Source organism: Colius striatus, chromosome 15 (assembly GCF_028858725.1).
Source record: "Colius striatus isolate bColStr4 chromosome 15, bColStr4.1.hap1, whole genome shotgun sequence".
Taxonomy (NCBI): domain Eukaryota; kingdom Metazoa; phylum Chordata; class Aves; order Coliiformes; family Coliidae; genus Colius; species Colius striatus.
The window spans coordinates 20,059,686-20,077,554 of NC_084773.1; the positions used below are offsets into that span (position 1 = coordinate 20,059,686).

The 17,869-nt window shown below is 39.7% G+C and overlaps 1 protein-coding gene across 4 annotated transcripts in view; it reads left to right on the top strand.

Annotated features, from left to right (window-relative positions):
- LOC104562215 (contactin-4) overlaps window positions 1-17,869 on the top strand; it is a 312,159-nt gene that overhangs the window by 24,685 nt on the left and 269,605 nt on the right. For all 4 annotated transcript variants that reach the window (XM_062008335.1, XM_062008332.1, XM_062008336.1 and 1 more), the window contains one exon: window positions 11,692-11,736. The gene's annotated coding sequence lies outside the window, so the exon portion shown is untranslated. The remainder of the gene's footprint in view (window positions 1-11,691; window positions 11,737-17,869) is intronic.

Sequence of the window (17,869 nt, forward strand, 5' to 3'; positions counted from 1 at the left end):
GCAGGCAGCATCTTCATTTGTATATAAGAAACATAAGTCTTGATATGTGTGCTGGAGGGCTGATGTGAAGACAAGAATTAACAAACATAAGGTGCTGAGAGATCTCCAGGTGCACTGGTAGTAATAGTTACTCTTATGTCAGTCAGAGAAGCCTTGTAGATAACGAGACTCCTGTGAAACACTTTTGTATGCTCTTGACCTCTAGAAGGTGGTCTCATATCTAACGTTTTTCTCATGGATGTAAATAAGGATTAATAGGATTAATTTGTATTTGGAAACTTCGAGGAGCTGGACTCTCATTGACTCTTTGGGGTCTGCTTTAACAGTGGGCTTGCTACTTATTTGCATGATCATGTTGCAAGTCATGTACAGTGGTCAATGGAGCTCTAAAGCTCAAAACTTAAGGAATATTGTAATGAAGCTCTCAAATTATTGGAAAGTACTGTGAGTATGTAGTTGAACAGTAGCAGTAATATATAAAGAGGATACTCAGTGCTACTCACAAGCTGCTTAGCCTTTGAGGATTAACTAATATGCTTAATGCTGTACAGGTATGATAAAGTTTGTGTTGTCAGTGTTCATAAACAAAAGTGTAAGTAGCAGTGTGGGGTTTCTGGAGGGGAGGAATCAGGTTTGTTCATGAGAATACACATAAAATGCCTACAAAGCCAGGTGAAACTCTCAGCAGTGCTGTGGTGCATAACTGCAAGCAGCATGTGTGTGGCTTAGTCCCTGAGCAGTCTTACCCCATGGAAATAGTAGTTAAGGCATAGGTTTCAGTGTATTAGTGAGTTTATGACCTGTATAAATATGTCATGTCAAACAGCTGCCTATTCAATTATTCAGCATATTGATAGAATAATGACTTTCAAGATGGACTCTTGAAAGAGGAGTGGGGAGGAGAAATGAATCAGCTGCACTTGATTCCAGCTGGATCATAGCAAGACCCCTAATGTTACATGCCACCTTTGAGCAGTAGATTCAAGTAGCATTACATGAGATAGGATTGATTTTGACACTGATGTGAATTTGAAATTAAGTGCATTTGTAGTAGAACTGCCTAGAAAACCAGAGACTTGGAAAAATGGGCTTACTTGCTGAATACTTCTGCTTTTATTTTCTTTTAAAAGGGGGAAAAAACATAACTTATTTTTTCATGAACAAACAAATACTTGGCAAGAGCAGAATTTCCATTACAAGTCCATAGTCCTTAAAACAGTCATAGTGAAACTCTGAACTGCCTTCCTTCAACTTCTCTCAAACGTTTCCTAGCCAGCTTTGTTGCAGTAATAACAGAGGATTTAGGGAGAAAGTCTGATTTATTTCAATGTTGCAGAAGTATTTTGCTACTGATTTCTTTGCCCTAAGCTGTGTTTGACCCAAGGCTTTAGCTAAATCGAGTATATAAAACAGAACTGAGGCATGCACAAAGGAACAAAACTTCAGTTTTGTTACAATTTTGATTTCTGGAAGTTGAAAGTCTGTAAATTCTTGTCTTGATAGAGATAAATTTCTCATGTTTCATGTGGGAGATATATATATGAAAAGATACACACAATATATTTATACCTTGTGAGATGTACAAAAGATATCTATAACATTGCGTTAACATCATCAAAAATGAGTCCTCATTTTTGTGAAGCATATTTATTCAAATGCATACATAGATATTTTTACACTTTCTGTGTGTACCTTGAGCATTAAAATTTTATTTTAGATGCTATGAATATCTCTTTCAGATTTTGTTTCCATATTAGAGAGAGGTTGGTGCTCTCCTTTTGGCTTTGAAAATGTATTTTCACATCACCAGTCATGGCCTGGCAGCCACAACAAATCTGTTTTACTAATAACGTTTGGTGAAACAATGTAATTAACCAACTGGCTATTTTGCCTTGGAGGCTGCAGTTAAGGAAGTGAAGGTGCTGGGAGAGGATCAAATCCTGCTCCCAACTGTTGGGGCTTCCAGCATATGCAGCCAGGACCTGGACTGACTGGTGGCATCCAGGAGCCTGGGGGATGCTGTTGCCTCTGGTGTAGCTGCAGACATCCCGACCTTCAGCCACCACAGCTGTACCTAGGGTTCAGGATGCAAGCTGGAAAAGCTACTGTTGTTTAAAAGGTTTCAGTTGCACATTGATGAAGTGGAAAAATAAGTGTGCAGGTTTCAAAAATAACCATCAAAAGCTTCTGGGTTTTGTGTCCTTTGAGCTCTGGTCATCCTGTTAGCACCAGCCAGGCTGCAGTTGTGTTTCTACTCATCTATGGGGTTTTGAAGCTTCCTTGTGTTCTTGGTGAAAAAAGTTGCAAGTTTATAGTCTTTCCCCCCAGAACACAAGCATTTTTGAAGTTGAGTTGCTTGCATTTAGAACCAAATGTTCTTTTCTTTTCACAGTTTCCATTCCTTGAGATCCTGAATGATTTGCCCTTATCGATAGCTCTGTAACGTAACTCTCCTGCAGCCAGCTCGGATGCCCCAAATATCACTGGGATCAGAATGTGATCTAGTGATGTTTTACTGACTCAGGATCAGATTTGCTCTTCTAGGTGTTCTGCCTACACAGTTGAAAAGGCAGTGTGGCTGGCAGAGCCTTTTATCCTGGTTCATGGGATTCACAGTTGCCAAGTTGCAGTTTTGACCTTCGAGAACGGGATTTTGTCTGTTCTTGTGGGGTTATTTGTGATCTCTGAGCAGATCTGTCTGTGGCTTCTAGCCCCACTCCTTTCCTTTGATCTCCTTCCACTACCCCATGGGCTGCAGCAGCTTAAGAGACTGTCACCCCATCAAAATGAAGCTTCTGGGAGCATTAGCCTTGGAAAAATCACATCGCTGTTAATGTGCTCTTTTTCATGAAGTACAGCTTTAGCTCCTGCTTGAGTTTTAGTGTCAGGTGCCAAAGGATCAAGGTACGAGTACCTGTTTCTGAGAGCAGAAAAGAACTGAGCAGATAAGAATTCAAAACTACTAGCCTTTGTCTTCACCGTCACTTAAACTTTTTACCAAAAGGCTCGAAGAGCTTCTCATGCTTCTCTCCATCTGCACAGCCTTCGGTATCCACAGAAGGTGCTGTGCTTGGCTGAGGCTGTGTGGACCACTGACTGAGTAAACAAACCTGGCCTGCTTTTTTATGATAACACAAATTATCAGCAAGTAAAAACATAGCCTGGAGGCATGACTACACTCCACTAGGTCAGCAGTGACACAACCTAATGCTGACACACTGGTCTTCATAGCTAAGTTCATTAATGCTTCTTTTAGATGACCCATGGTGTAGGTGTTAAGGACTGTGGTTTTTTCCTGCATTCCGTGTGTCTGTTAATGTAGTCAAACTAATTGAGATAAAAAAAGACTTAATAATGGAGAGGACATGATGCCAAAATTGATGAATCTGAAATAGGGGGAAAATGTGGAACTGAAATGTTTGCAGTAGTAGAGTACAATGAAGGGAAGTAATTGATACACACAGGAAAATTGGCAAATCCTATGTTTATTATATTTCTTTTTCTTTAATTTTCCATGAGAAGAATACCACTTATGATTCTGTTGCAGTAATTGAACTACTGGAAAGGAGAGGGGGGGAAAAAAAAGCTACCCATATAAATTACTACTTGAGGCCTGTTCTGTTTTGACAGATGTCAAGGCTGAGTAGCTCAGCTTGTTCTGCTGTTTGTATGAAAAGGGCTTGGTATCACTAGGACACAGACTAATAGCTTTCTGTGCTTCTGAATGTGGATAGATTACATTGCAACAGCTTTTTTTTTTCTTTTCTCCCTAGTCATAACCTGGTGACTCAGAAGAAATTGATAAAATATTCCTTAGTTCTTTTGCAGGATGTTGCAGCAGGAGTGGGAGCTTAAAGGGGGGAGGTAGTCTGCCTGCTGCGTGAAAAATACTTGTGGCTTGGTAGTGGTTTTGTTGATATTTAGGAAAACCAGTTAGAAAATTAGTTGAAAACTTAAGGAAGCAATTTGCTACTTTGCAGTGAGCTGCTGATTGTACAGTTGGTATTTGGCATGTGTGCTGCTTATAGGTGGTGTGTATGTGGCCTTAAATCACTTCAAAGTCTTTTTTCCTGTTCATATATGTGTATGTTTTTAAAGCATGTAATTTTCTGGACTTATGTCGTTGTGCTGCTTTCAGGGGTTACAGGGACATTCTCATCTCTGCCCCTTGTATGGCACATGCTATGATTTAATTTGGATATGAATTTGCAATTTTTGCTCTTTTACTTCCTCCAGCCTTTTTGGTTTTGTTCTTGCTCTTGAGTTTTTAGCTTGTCCTCACCTTACTCTGCTGTGTGCTGCTACTAAATGCTGAGATTTGTAGAAGTATCAATTAGCTTAATCTAGAAACTGATAGTTTAGAAGGAACTGCTAGAAAACTAAGGTTGCATTTTGTTATCAGTTCTTCATTATTCTCAGGTATCTTATGAATCTTTTGGAAGAAACCTCAAGGATATCAGAAGCCTATGTTAAGATGGAATTGCCTTGAAAAAGAAATCCTGAATGCTGTTTCCTGGAAAGTGAGATTTATTCTACCTCAGTCACTAATGACCTTCTGCTGCACTTGGGATGTCTTTGAGGCTTTTGCTGTTGCTGTGTATGCTATGAGTTTTATTACACTTCCTTTTCTTGCCATGTGCTGCATAGAGCAGACTGAAATAGGTAAAAAAACCCACCAAACTTGGCTATTTCTCTGCTGCAAGAGACTGCAAACTATTGGCATTTCATGTGTCAGTTTCCTATTCTCCAAGTATTGTATATAAACATCTTTTGAGCTGGCTGTTAAGGTCAAGGTGGCTTTTGTGGGTATTCCTGCTAGCTTTCCCTGGTGACATCCAGGACTTGATAAATTGATTGTCTTAAAGACTGATTATGCAACAGTTCTGTTGAGCTACAAATCAGCAATTTTTTTTAAAAGGAGGTTTTTTCCTTAAGGCAGTAAAAGCAGAGACATTGCCTCAGATATTCCCTGCCCCTCCACTGAGGGCTTCTCTTCAAGTAAGTAGCTTCATCCTGGGTTGTCACAGAGCCTCCAAGAGCAGGAGCAGCCTGTTAATTTGCTTCTGCTGATTTTCAGAGTGTTAATAAATGGAAATACAACAGTGCATGGACTATTGAAAGTTCAAGATAATCACTTCATTCCTTGAGATGTCAGAGAGCAAAGGGTTTTTAAAAAAACAAACCCAAAACTTGTTGTATTGAGGCACCCTTGACAGGTTCACCCTGACTGTGTCTCCTCCACCAGACACCTACAGTGTATGTTTGTGGTGGCAGCCAGTAAGGTCCATGAGCACTTTCTCATCCAGTGTTGCAGGCTTGATTTTTTTTGTATTGTCACTGTCATATGTCTTTTGTTTGTCAAACCTTGATCCACAGTAGTTGACTAGAGCAAGTCAACTATCTTATTCATTCTGTTGCTTTTTTTTTATACAAAAGGATGGAGATGAGCTCTAGGAATTGTCTACTTTGTGGTTGCTAAGGACATGTTTGACTTCAAAACCCTCTACAGATTTCATGTATCCGTGCCCTGTGTGACTTAGTTATGTAATTTAGCAATTTTTAAAAGAAACCAACTTAGAAAGCAGAAGACCTTGTTTTTTTGGAGAATATGGTGTTGAGGGAGTATGTGGGCGATCTGAAATGTCTTCTGGCTTGCAAGGACAAGGAACAAATTAAAAAAGAAAAACAAACAATTTAATGTTGATGGAGCTGTAGCTCTAGCAAGGAGGGACTGTGGGCGTACATCCACTTTATCTTATTGCACAAGATTATTCCTCAACACAGAAGGTCATAAGAATCTCACACTGAGTATTAGAAGATAAGCTTGCTAAAAGTTTAAAATGTTTCACTAGCAGTAAATATTTAGGGCCTTTAAAGAAGTCAGGGAGCTATGTGAATACATACCTTAACTTGCAAATAAGCACCAATTGTTACCTCAAACATAAGCTGGATGGCAAAACCTGTGAAAGTAACTATCAAGTTTGCAACTTATTACAAGTTGTGTAGACAGCAATATTCAGTACCTGATTTTTTTGTGTGTGTTAATCACTGACCTTTCTCGTTTGATCTTCTGTAATTGGCTCCAAGTGATACTTCTGATCACTTACAATAATTTTTGCATCTGGCATTTCAATCCCAGCACAAAATGATTTAATACAACAGCGTGATAAGAACAAGAAATGAAGGAGAACTAATGATCCCCTCCCTTCCTTGCTAGGTATAGCCTTTTAACTTCTCCCTTGCTCTTTCATGCAGAGAATCACTCAGAATGTGACATTGAATGATGTCTTTTGCACCGTGTCCTTCAGCTGAGGCAGGCTTTTGTGCAAGTAGAAACTTGAAAAGAGAGAGTATTAGAAGATCCCATCTGTTTGTGTAAAGCTATGGTGGGCTCTGAAAAATTGTCACCAGCAAGTGGAGTGTCTCATAAGCTGGTGATGGTCTGGTGAGCTCCTGCAACATCTATTCCCTGGGGAGAAGTTGCACTTGGGTCTTCTACAGTATTAGAGCTGCTCCATGGGCTCTGGACATCTCATTAAAAATTAAGATTATAAACCTGCAGCTTACAGTGAGAATAAGAAATGACCACATTTTATTCAGTGAGGGACTGGTACAATCCAGCCACTTCTGTTGCTTGGAAAAAAGCTGTTCTGGACTGCAAGCAATATCTTTGCAATGAAAAACACATGCAAACAAACTGTATCTGAAGGGAATTTTTCCATTGTCATCAAAGGCTGACATGCTCAGTGAAAATAACCTTTGGTAAGTGGCTGGGTTGATGTTATATGCAAAATGAGCAAAGCATCCCTTAATCAGCAGTTTGAAGAGACCAGAGTATCACTCACAGACAATGCAAAACCTTTGAATGCATTTCATTACTTTGCATTTAGAGAAGTGATGAACACATCCTCTCTGAATGCAGTTTCCTGTAGTTATTTGGGGTCGCTTTACTGACATATGGACTCTTCACCTGCATCTCCATGGGGAAAATAGCTTTGAGAGAACATCTTTCAAAGAGGTGCCTCTTCTTTGTGTGCAGTCAGTAAGCAGTTATGTGACTATTCTGATTTAAGTAGTAGAAGACAGTTTTAAGGGTTATGTAGCTTACAGGTTCAATTTATGAACCAACAGGTGACTCACTATGAAATTTCTTGACAATATCTCCAAAGAACTCTGGTGTTTAAAGATGATTTTATTATCAATACTCAGTCGTGCAGGTCAATAGTCTTTTCATTTGTGAAGCAAATGGCATCAAACAAATGGCATTGTAAAGCCTAAAAATCCAATAGAGATGTGTAATGCTCTTCCCCACTTGATGAAACCAAGGTATTTTGTACCTCAGAATAACAGTTGGAAATGTTTAATTTTCCCCCTTTTTGTGACAATAAGCCAGATGATACCTCTATTTTGACAGCATTTTACTTTGAAGTTAAACCTATCAAGCCCTGGGAAAGCTGTGATGGTGATTAGGCTTTTGGAGTTTTTCTTCCATGAGACAGATTACACTTGCAAAACACTTTTGGCTGCCTTGCTAAACAATGTTTAAATGTGCAGGAAATGCTTCTGTGACAAATGTGTACTGGATTTGTATTTCAGCTTCAGAAAACTGTCTTTTCCGTTTAGCTCTCATAATCAATCTATTGTGTTAATGACAAGGTTTGAATCTGTGAACAGGAGGCAAGCCAAGGACTGAAATGTTACTAAGGAGGGGTAGTGCCATGTCTCAGCTGCAGCTGGCAGGTGGTGCTGAAAAAAAGCGCTGGGTTCCTGTTGCACAAGACACATGCCTCAGCAGGGAGATGAAGTGGAAGATGCTTGATACCATCTTGCTGGACTACTTGCTGTTGATGTAGGGATTAAAACTTAGTAATACATCAAAGCTGGTCTCCTCTGGCCTCTTTTTGAGAAGGTAGCAGAGCCAGGTCTAAGGCAAAGGTGGGTGAGCATGGGTTGTACTCTGAGAAATGCCCTCCAGGAGCAGGAACAGCAATAGGAGCAGTTGTGGGGATCATCTTTTCTTGTCAAGGCTAGTAGGGCTCTAGAAATGAAAAGAGCAGGTTCAGATGGACTTGTTCATTTAATAACCTGTGTTAATAAGGCCACAGGCTGTCAGACTCACTTTAGCCTCTTCTTCAGCAAAGAACATAGTGTTTATAGAAAGTGAAATGTTTAAAGGGTGTAAAGTGTATGTTGGAAAACAGAGAAAGCTCTTGAATAGTAAATGGGGGTTTCAGATAAAGACAAATCTGCAGTCTGTGTCTAACTTGACACGAGTGAAGCAGAGAAATGCAAGGTGTCATCCTTTCCTTTAAGCTTTCTTAAAACCAGTTTGGAAGATAGGACAAGACCAGTGTATGTTTGACAGGCAATGCCAAGCAGTGCCAGGCTAGGCTAGTTCAATAAACCTGAGGGACAGTAAAAAGGTGAATAAAACATCAGCAAATGAGTTACTGCGTGTTTGAAATGACAGGGGAAAACTCTGCCTTGAGGATTTAGGGTCTGCTACAGGAATATGTTACTATATTCCTGCCATGGACCAGGCTTGATTTCCTTCCACAGAGAAGTACCATCACGCTTGCTCTGCAGACTTATCTTGCCTAAGTATTGTGAGGAAAGATGCATTAGGGAAGTCAGTATTTGCATATTATGCTAATAAACTTCCAGGTGGGAAATGCACCTCAGCTTTCTGTGGGATGACTTGTATCAGCTCAGTCTGCATTAGCGTGTCAATATAAACTTGGAGCGTAATGTACGGATTTCTGCTGGCAGCAGACGGGAGATCAGCATGTCTTCAGGCTCTCATCAGTGCTCCCTGTTGCCAGTTCCCAAAGAACTGCCTCCACCTGAAAAGCAGCATCTTTTAGCAATTAGACAGTATATCTGCAAAATGCTGAGGTGCCTCTCCATTTTTATTTCCTATCCTTAAGTGATTTTTTCCCCTTGAAGTGTGTGCTGCTCCTTTACATGAAATGGGGAGCGTGCAGAACTGAGTTTCTTTTTAGGTTTCTTGGAAGTTCCAGCTTTGAGAAGAGCAGGAGTGGTGACTGGGGAGCCACATAAAGTGGTGTTGCTTTTGCCTTTGGAGACGACTTCATATCTGTGTTCTGAAGTTTTTTTCAAAGCCTTCTGTTGACAGGGGATGCAGAAAATACTGAAGCTGCTAAATTCAGTTTTTACTGTGCTGTCTTCTCTAGTGTCACCTAGGGGAGAGCACTGTCGATTCTTCACTTGAAGGTGTGTGTTTGAATTGGTTGGAAGCTATGGCCAAACCATCCAGGCTATGAGTCTTTTGATTATTTGCAAAACTGCTTGGGCACTGCTGAAGGTTTGAAAGTAATGTGGTTTAAATGCTTTAGGTCTCCAAGCCTGGAAGTCCAGGTTTAGTGCTGCTTGTGAGAATAATGTATGATTAATTGCCATCTCAAGCACATAAGTATGAAAAGTAATATCCAGCCTTTTGCCATTGCAATGGGAAGTGCTGAACTGAAAGGAAAGCATTTGGAATTTACCTGTTTCTGTTTTTAAGTCAGTATGTCTTTGTCAAAGCAGGGTATTTTAAGAAATTGTCCTCAAAAGTGTTCCTGTTGTTGGAAGCTGAAGCCTCTAAAGGATTTCCCTAGGTATACAGTGCTGGCTTGATATCTTAAGTGGACAGAAGTCATAATGTAGAAGCTTTTTAACCAATCACCTCTTCCTTCTACTGCAGAATTCAGTATCCAAAGCACTCAGTGGGCTTATGGGAGATGTCTTGCTTGAGTGAGTATCTAGCCAATGTGAGCTGCTCCAGCAGAAGAAAGCAGTAGTAAGGCTTAGCAGTGAGTGCATTTCCTGGGATGCTGGGAGAAGAGAAAAAGGAAGATTTGATCTAGTCTCTCACATGAGTGCCAGAAAAACCCACCCTAGCTCACTTATGTACACAGGCATGAAAAAAACCAACAAACCAAATGAAGAACTGGAGGCTGTGTGACAGGTGTGTTTGTTGGAAGGAGCCTCTCCTATGCTTTGGCTCTCTGCCCTGTATACCCACGCAGAGTTCAGGGACACTTTAGAGATGGATACACAAGCAGAGAGAAGAGACTTTTCAAAGTAAAAAAGATGGAGTTTTTTCTTTTTCAGCAGCAAGGGAGGGATTTGTAGGTGTCTAAAAATCTGTAGCACTGTTGGTGCTGGAGGATTTCGTAACTTGTGTAAGTTGTTCAAAACTTTTTATGACTGAAATGATAAGTTGAACAGTTTCAGTAAATAGAGTAATATTTTGATTGGTATGAAACTCTTCATTTCTTCTTGATGTCTAATTAGCATAGCTCTGAGTGTCAAATATTTGTCTGCTCTACCCAAATACTGTGCTCACTTCAGTGGGGCTCCATCTGGCTCAGCCTTCCATGAGCCTGTTCCCCTATGAATGAGCTTGCCCATGCTCAGCACTGGTGCTGAATCCCACCTGTTGCCCATCGAGTCTCTTGAACTGGAAGGAAGCCCTTCCCTCCAGCAAATCTGAGTGGCAAGCAGTGCTGTGGAAAACTGCAGAGGAACCCATCTGTGACTCTTCTCACCTTGTGAGTGTAATTCTGAAGTGCAGGCTGAGAAATGTCCTACCATATCCTCATCAAAAGCTGTTGACTGCTTGTGAGTGCTAGATATTTGTTAAATGAAGCCATAATATGCTTGTACACTGCCAGCAAAATAATTCCTTAGCACAATCTCCCACAGCAAAACTGGTAAGAGCAATGTGGTGGAGAAACCTCTTGTATTCTTTGGCACTTGAGCAACATCTCTATTCAGATTTGAACAGACAGAGATGGGGATCCTCTGATTGTGACTTAATCTTGAGTTCTAATACAACCTGCAACCCTTCTGTTAGAAAATGGAAGACCAAAGTGTGTTGTTAGGCCAAAATGTCACACTTTTTTGTGCCCCTTCTATGTGAGGTGTGTTGATAGTGTGAAGAACCTTAAATTTCTTAGTATGTTTGCATTCTAGTGCTTTCAATTGTGGTTTCATAAACATCTTCCTCATCTACCATTTGTGTTTTCTGTCACACAGCTGCTGAACATGTGAACCTATATGATTAAAAACATATATTTAATAGGTTTCCTATTGCTTTCCTACTCAAAATCTAATTAGTGAGTAGTTTGGGTGATCTAACAGTTGCACTGGAATTTCTTGGGAAATGGTTGTGCTTCAGCCCTGTCTTTGGAATTTAGGTTGATTTGTTGTCAGCTGAAAATTACATTGAGTTAGCACTGATGGGGGAAAGCTGAGGATTTAAGCCAGGTTTGGGAGACCAAGAGCATTTAAGGCATGAGGGGAAAATGGGGATTCACAGAGAGAGGCTTTAGCAGCTGAGAGTTTCAGCCCTGAGTGAAGTCAGAGTTGGAAAACTAAAGTTAAAGGAGTCTCAGGTGAAATGACTGAACTGCAGTGCTATGTGCAGTCTGCAGTGAGCACTGGGCTGGGGAATGGGGGCTCTTGGAGAGGGACCTCAAAGGAGTATGGGGGGAAACTGTCAATCATGATTCTATGAGGTGGAAAAACTATAAAAGTATCTGACCAGTTTTAATGCGTTTATCTTGTGGTATTCTGAAAATAGTAAATCAGAAAACCTCTCTGCAAAGTTAACATGCATGAGGATTAATCTAATGACTTAAAATAGCAGTGTAGTTAACATTCCATGTGTATTTCTACTTTCAGGTGTTGGAGATTTGACTGAAGTCTACATACCATGCACTGCAGAAGGTAACGATTCTTTAATACTCATTTTGATGTGTTGGTGATATTAATGCAAGGGTGTTAAAGAAGAGAAATTGAACATCCAAGTCTTTTTTGCATTGTTTGTGCCTTGGTCTAAAGAATCTGCCCCTTAGTTTCTCAGTACCCTGATGGTTGATTTTGCTTATGTTTTTTAAAAGAGTATATCAGAAGTCTTCATTTAAGCTCTTCTTTATGCAATTCTACCTTGGAAGGTTTATTGAAACAGCAGAACAGATTTTCTTCAGGAAAATTGTTGTAAATGTGCCATTGTTTAACAGAATGTGTATAACTGAGAATATATAAAACATGTATATATGCACCTTTTAATGAAGAATATTGGTATTGTTATCAGGAGTGTTTTTTTCCTGGTTAGGTTCTTATTTTTCTTTTCAAGAGAACTTAATTGGTATTGAATTCATCTACTGTTGAATTAGCCAAAGAAACCTGTGACTCTGCTGGATCTCAAATTGCCCTAATGGCATCTTGGCTTGAATGTCCAAAGGAAGCAACGTTGCTAGTTGAGAGGTGTGTTTTTTCCTATATATCCTGAAATTATCTTGCAGTTTGTGTGGGTTTTTTTGCTGGAACACCCTCAAGTATGAAATACAGATTTAAGTGTGAAATATTTTCTCTTTGGAGTGTCCAGCTCTGGTCTAGACACGAGCAGAGGGCTGTGCCTTTCTGGCTGTGCTTTCCCCTGCATCCCTGCTGTGTTTTTATGCTCTGTCACAGAAGTGCTCTGCCAAGCTTTGCTTCCATGTAGCCAATCTCCACAGATAAAATTGCTATCAAAGAACAAAATGCTTTTAAGTATCAATTATGTTATGTTACATCCAAAGGAGAACAAAACGTTTTTGGAACTTAAGATGAAATAGTTTAAAGGGGAAAAACCCTACATTTCTTTTTAGCCATTATTGCCCAGTCTGTTCACAGAGGTTACAGGTGCCTTCTGATGAAAAGATTTAATTTTGCAATTCTTTTCCTTGGAGTAATTCAGAAGTTTTCTGGGCAGGGGTGGTGTTTATGATGAAAACTGAATTCCTGCTGTGGATAAACTATTGTTATTCAGCCTGGGCCTTATGAAATTTGCAAAGCTATTGTTGTGTGAGGTCTGCAAAGACAGTATGATAAATTTTGTGATATATCATTTTCTAGTGGTCTGAAAGGAAAAGCTTATTTCTTAATATAAAAGATAACTTTGAATAATGGACTCCTCATCCCTTTGGACAGTAGTCCTAAATTAGCCATCTTGTTTTCAGGTTCCCATAGCAAAGAGATACTGATACCCATTTCATTTAGAAAGTGTTTTCAATCTGCTGATGAAAAGTACTTCTGAAGAGTTAGGCAACCTTGATTAATTGAGCCTGAATAAGAGGTGCAGGATCAAATCTCAGGATATTATTTTTAGGTTGCAGGCTTGTGTTCTGCATTCCAAATCCTTAAATGCCAGTTTGCTGGCAACTGTGAAGGACTGGAGTAGACAGCTCTATGCATACTAGTGATGGCTTGCAAATGCTGACAGCACTATAGACAGAAGAATGGAAATTGCTTTCTGTTTACAGAATGACATAACTATTTGGTAAACACTTCTCATTTAGCAAGAGTGTGATCAGAATGTGTGTGGTAACTGGTATGGTGTTTGCAGTGAAGTGATGTTTAAAACAGAACTGTGAGTACTTAGTGTACATGAACGCTTAAAAGTTCAGTGATGTGTAATGTTTAGGTCTGATAATGGGACCACAACCCAAAATTGTGTTCTTATGGTGTATGGGAAGGGAGTGGTCAGAATAGCAATGTGATCTAAGCCTCTGAGATGGCCTGAGCAGAGAACTTGTACAAACTTTGTCTAAAATCTATTCCCTGCTGATGGGACCTTTGGTGAGCAGCGTTCATTGAGATCAGCATTGTGCCTTCAAAGAGCTCAGCACACTTCCTAGTGAAGTCAGAGGTCACACAGGCTGCTATGCCTGACAAAAGCAGACTTAGGACTACAAATTCAGGTTTGATACATGTTTCAGTTCCAAGAGTTGTCAGGATATTTTCACACACCCTTGAACAGGGTGTGCTCCTTACTAAGCTGTAAACAAGGCAGAGAGGAAGCCAAGTTTGGGGTTTCACTTCTGGTCTGGTGAACTAAAACTGACTGTTTACATAACTTAGTAAGTACACATTTGGAAGGAAACATTTGTGCATTGTAATAGTATAATTATAGGATTCTACTCTATCACCTGTCAGCTAATTAACACAGCTACAGGCTAACAGTCATCTTAAAGCTTGTAGCATCTGTGCGTTGTATTCAACAACCAGGCTTACAGTGGAATTTTGGTTAGAAATATTACCAGCAGACAGTGTACAGTTGCACTGGAGTACAGTTGCACTGTCCTTGCCTGCACAGCAATACTGAATGTGCTGGGTAGTAGCTCTAGGAGAGGAAGTTATCATGAATATGCTTTCTGCCTTACAGTCTCAACAGCAGGTAATTACAGTATGGTTTGAAACTAGGGTGTCTGTCTTCCTCCACTGACATCCAGCACCAAAGCTTTCCACTCGGTGTGTGAATGTTTGTGTCTTGTAGCTGTTGGCTCCTTGATTCTGGATAACTGCCACTTATTCCAGGTGGAAACTTGCTCAGTTGGAAGTGCTGGGTAAGAGGATTACTTGCATGTAGGCTTACTTCATGTAATTTTTAGATCACTCCTTCAAAGACAGTGGTTATTTGATCTCCAGGCATCCCTCTGCTTCTCAAGATCTATAGAAAATGACTGTCATCCTATGCTCCCTATTGCCAGATGTCTGACACCATGTCCTCTTAGTCTTTCCCTGCTTCTCTGAAGATCTGTGTCCTTTCCTCCTTTATCACCTGGTTTCCTTTCATCCTTTCTCCCGCTCTACCTTCTCTGCCTCTGCCACCCATTTCCTTAGATGCTTCCTTCTCTTATCAGTAGGAGTTTTCATGCTACGGTTGTTCTTCTCTGTATAGAAATTCTGAACAATTAAAACTGAATCAGTTGTTCTAAAGTGATTTGAAAAACCAAACTGGCAAAATTGCCATTGTAGAGTGGATTGAGTGGTCTCTTCAGACCTGCCATGTTTGCAGCTGCACCTCAGACAGCTGGCTAATTTTACAGCAGAATGACATGACAGCTTTTTGATACATGTAACTTGGAACATAACTATTGCAGGGGCAGCATCTTGCTTGAAGTGTTTCCCTTTTCTTATGTAACAGTAACATCTAGTATGCAGTGCTCATGACTTGGCTTTTGCTCATAAGAGCTGAATGAGTACTGAAGCACTGATTGGGTACTTGAACAAAACTTTGTCAGAAGTCATGGGCACCTGTCCAGATCCCTCCCTTGCAAGCAGATTTTGGAAGACTGTATAGAAAGCCACGTGCCTCATTTCAATGAGCTTTCTCTTACAGTTGTGTGAGACTTTGAGTATATTGTCTTTCAGAATATGCCTGAAGAGACGTGTTGTCTGTGTTCCCTGAATGGGTATGTGGGGCTGAAAACTAATGCCCATAAATGTCTGGTAAGGCAGCAATGCCATTACTTATGAAATCTGATGCCAATAATTCTGTGTGAAGCACATCTGCCCTTCTCCACTTGCTTGGTATTGCAAAGAGATTATTGTGGCCTTACAAGAAGGTTAAGATGTCATGAAGTTTAATATGCTCTGAAAATATTCCTGTTAAAACCACTGTTGGTAGTGATTGATGTGATGCAGGCTATGATGGTTCCAGATCTTCTCTTTGTGTGTGCAAATTGCTATTTGCCAGCCTCCTCAAGGTTACCAACTTTATCTTACGGTGCAGCCCATGTTTAAGGACTTCATGTTGCATTAGCCTTTGATTAAGGGGAAAGTAACTTTGATAAAATGCTGCTAAAAGTGCTTCTTTGGACTAGCTTTGAATAATTTATCAATGGTTCTTCATGACTAAGAGCATATTTTGGACATGAGGGCCACTCTTTGAGGATTAATTTTCTGTGATCAACAGCTAATGGCTGTTGGATGATCATGGTCAAAAGCAATTATTATGGTATTTCTAAACTGTTCATTACTGCAATAAAGAGTCACTAAACTGAGTAAATTTTAAGCTATTGCTTAAGTAGCTAGGTCAAGCTGCATCAGCCTTGACTCAAAGGTTTTATTGAATGACAGAGTTCCTGACACTTCCCCATTGCCTGTTCTGGCAGAGGTTGGTCCTGGCTTTGGCTTCTGCCTAGCTTACGTTTTTTCCCCCATTAAGTGAACTTTCTGCACTCTTTAGGTTAGCAACTAAAATAGCCAGTTGGCAGTTTTATTGGAGTCCCCTGCAAATAGCAAAGTACTCATTTTTCCAGACTTTGTGAAGAACACTTCACAACTGTCTTCTATTTCTAGTTGGATGTTGCTGTCTGCTTCTTATCTGGGCTTCAGGTTTCCTTTCTTTTGTCTTCTCTTTTAATTTCTGCAATGCTATTGTCAAGTGAGCTTAAAAGTATAGAAGAAGAGTATATGGGGAGGACAGCTGCAGAACTAATAGATGGAGCCTTCTCATGGAGGTAAAAGTTGTAGAGTTTGAAAGCAAAGTATGTTTGAGAAACTACTATTTAATAAAAAGAGTGAGCATTAAACAATGAAGATATAGGTTGCTGTCAGAAGCACTACTTGAAAGGAATAAGAAACTGTCATATGGAGGGATTATTGTATTGAGAAAAACTTTTGAATCACTGGAAGCAAGCAAGCAATGCAGTCTAGAGGCTCTGCAAAAAATAAAATGGCTGCTGTATTTCAATTAAAATCACAGTAGGATTTGCTGTTTGAGATGGTACATCCATCATACCATATCTTGTGGTGGCTAGTGCCTCAAGGGATACTTAAATAAGTGAGGGTAAAGCTCCTGAAAAATGCTGGACTGACAATTCTGGAATGACACAATTCTCCATTTACTCACATGCCTTTACCCAAAACACGTATTGAGACTGCTGCTTGGTCTTCAAATCAGGTTTGAAATGACTATCAATTTTGGGTTAAATTGCACCAGTTTCATTTATTTCAGTAAGAAAAAAAGTAAGCATTTCTTGCTATGGGTGAGATGAGGTTTGGCAATGGTTTTGACCATTACTAAAATGGCCTCTTTGCCATCAAACCTTGTGTTAATCATTTGAAATGCCTTGAATATGCCCTTAGCAATCTTCAATAGCATCAATTAACATTTGGGAAATAATTTTCAGACTACTAGAATATGAAACATTTACTTTACAAGTGCAAATGAGGTGTAGCAACTTAGTATTTCCTGTGCCTCTTAACCCAAATGCAAGGCAAAGCCCCCAAAAGCTCAAGTCACCAAACACAAAGGTATGTTTGCTGCTGAAGTTATGAAATACAAAATGATTGTTGCCACTTCTCACATTGCAACAGTGTAGTGATGCTCTCTGCCTACATTCATGGTGCTGGACCACTTTGAAACTGAAAAAGTGATACCTCTGGCTAAGTAGTATGAAATCAAACCACTGTGTGGATGAAGCATCAGAGCCTGTCTGCTCCTCGTGCTTCATTGTGGCACACTTTATGCTTTTAATCTTTAATTTTTAAAGATTTGACTTGCCAGAAATGAGCAACTGAAGCAAATTAAGGTGCTCCAGGAAAAAAATCTATAATTAGTTAAAAATTAGTCTTTGCTTTGCAGATTAAAACATTTAGTCTGATGTTTACTAGAACATAGCTGTGACACATTTTTATTGCTATAAATACAAAATATAAATGTGATTCTGTAAAAAGGTGTTACATCATGACTTGATCTACTTGAGAAAGGTTTGCCTGGTCTGTTTTTTTTCCTTATATTGGTCTTATGTGCATGTTTGCATCCCTTGCCTTAACACAAGTGCTTTGGCAAACTGATGTATTGCTTCAAAGGATCAATCTACAACTGAAGGATTGAGAAATAGGGCAAATTTCGAAGGAGCACAGTTGAAGTTATTGTCTCCATTGAGAAGGAAAATAAGATCTTTGTTTTAAGTCATTCAACCTGATCATTGTACTTATTTATACCATCTTAGGAAGAATATTTTTGCCTCCTCACTTGGAAATGTCTCTTTCAGTTTCTCAATCCTACTATGTTTAATTGATAAAAGTT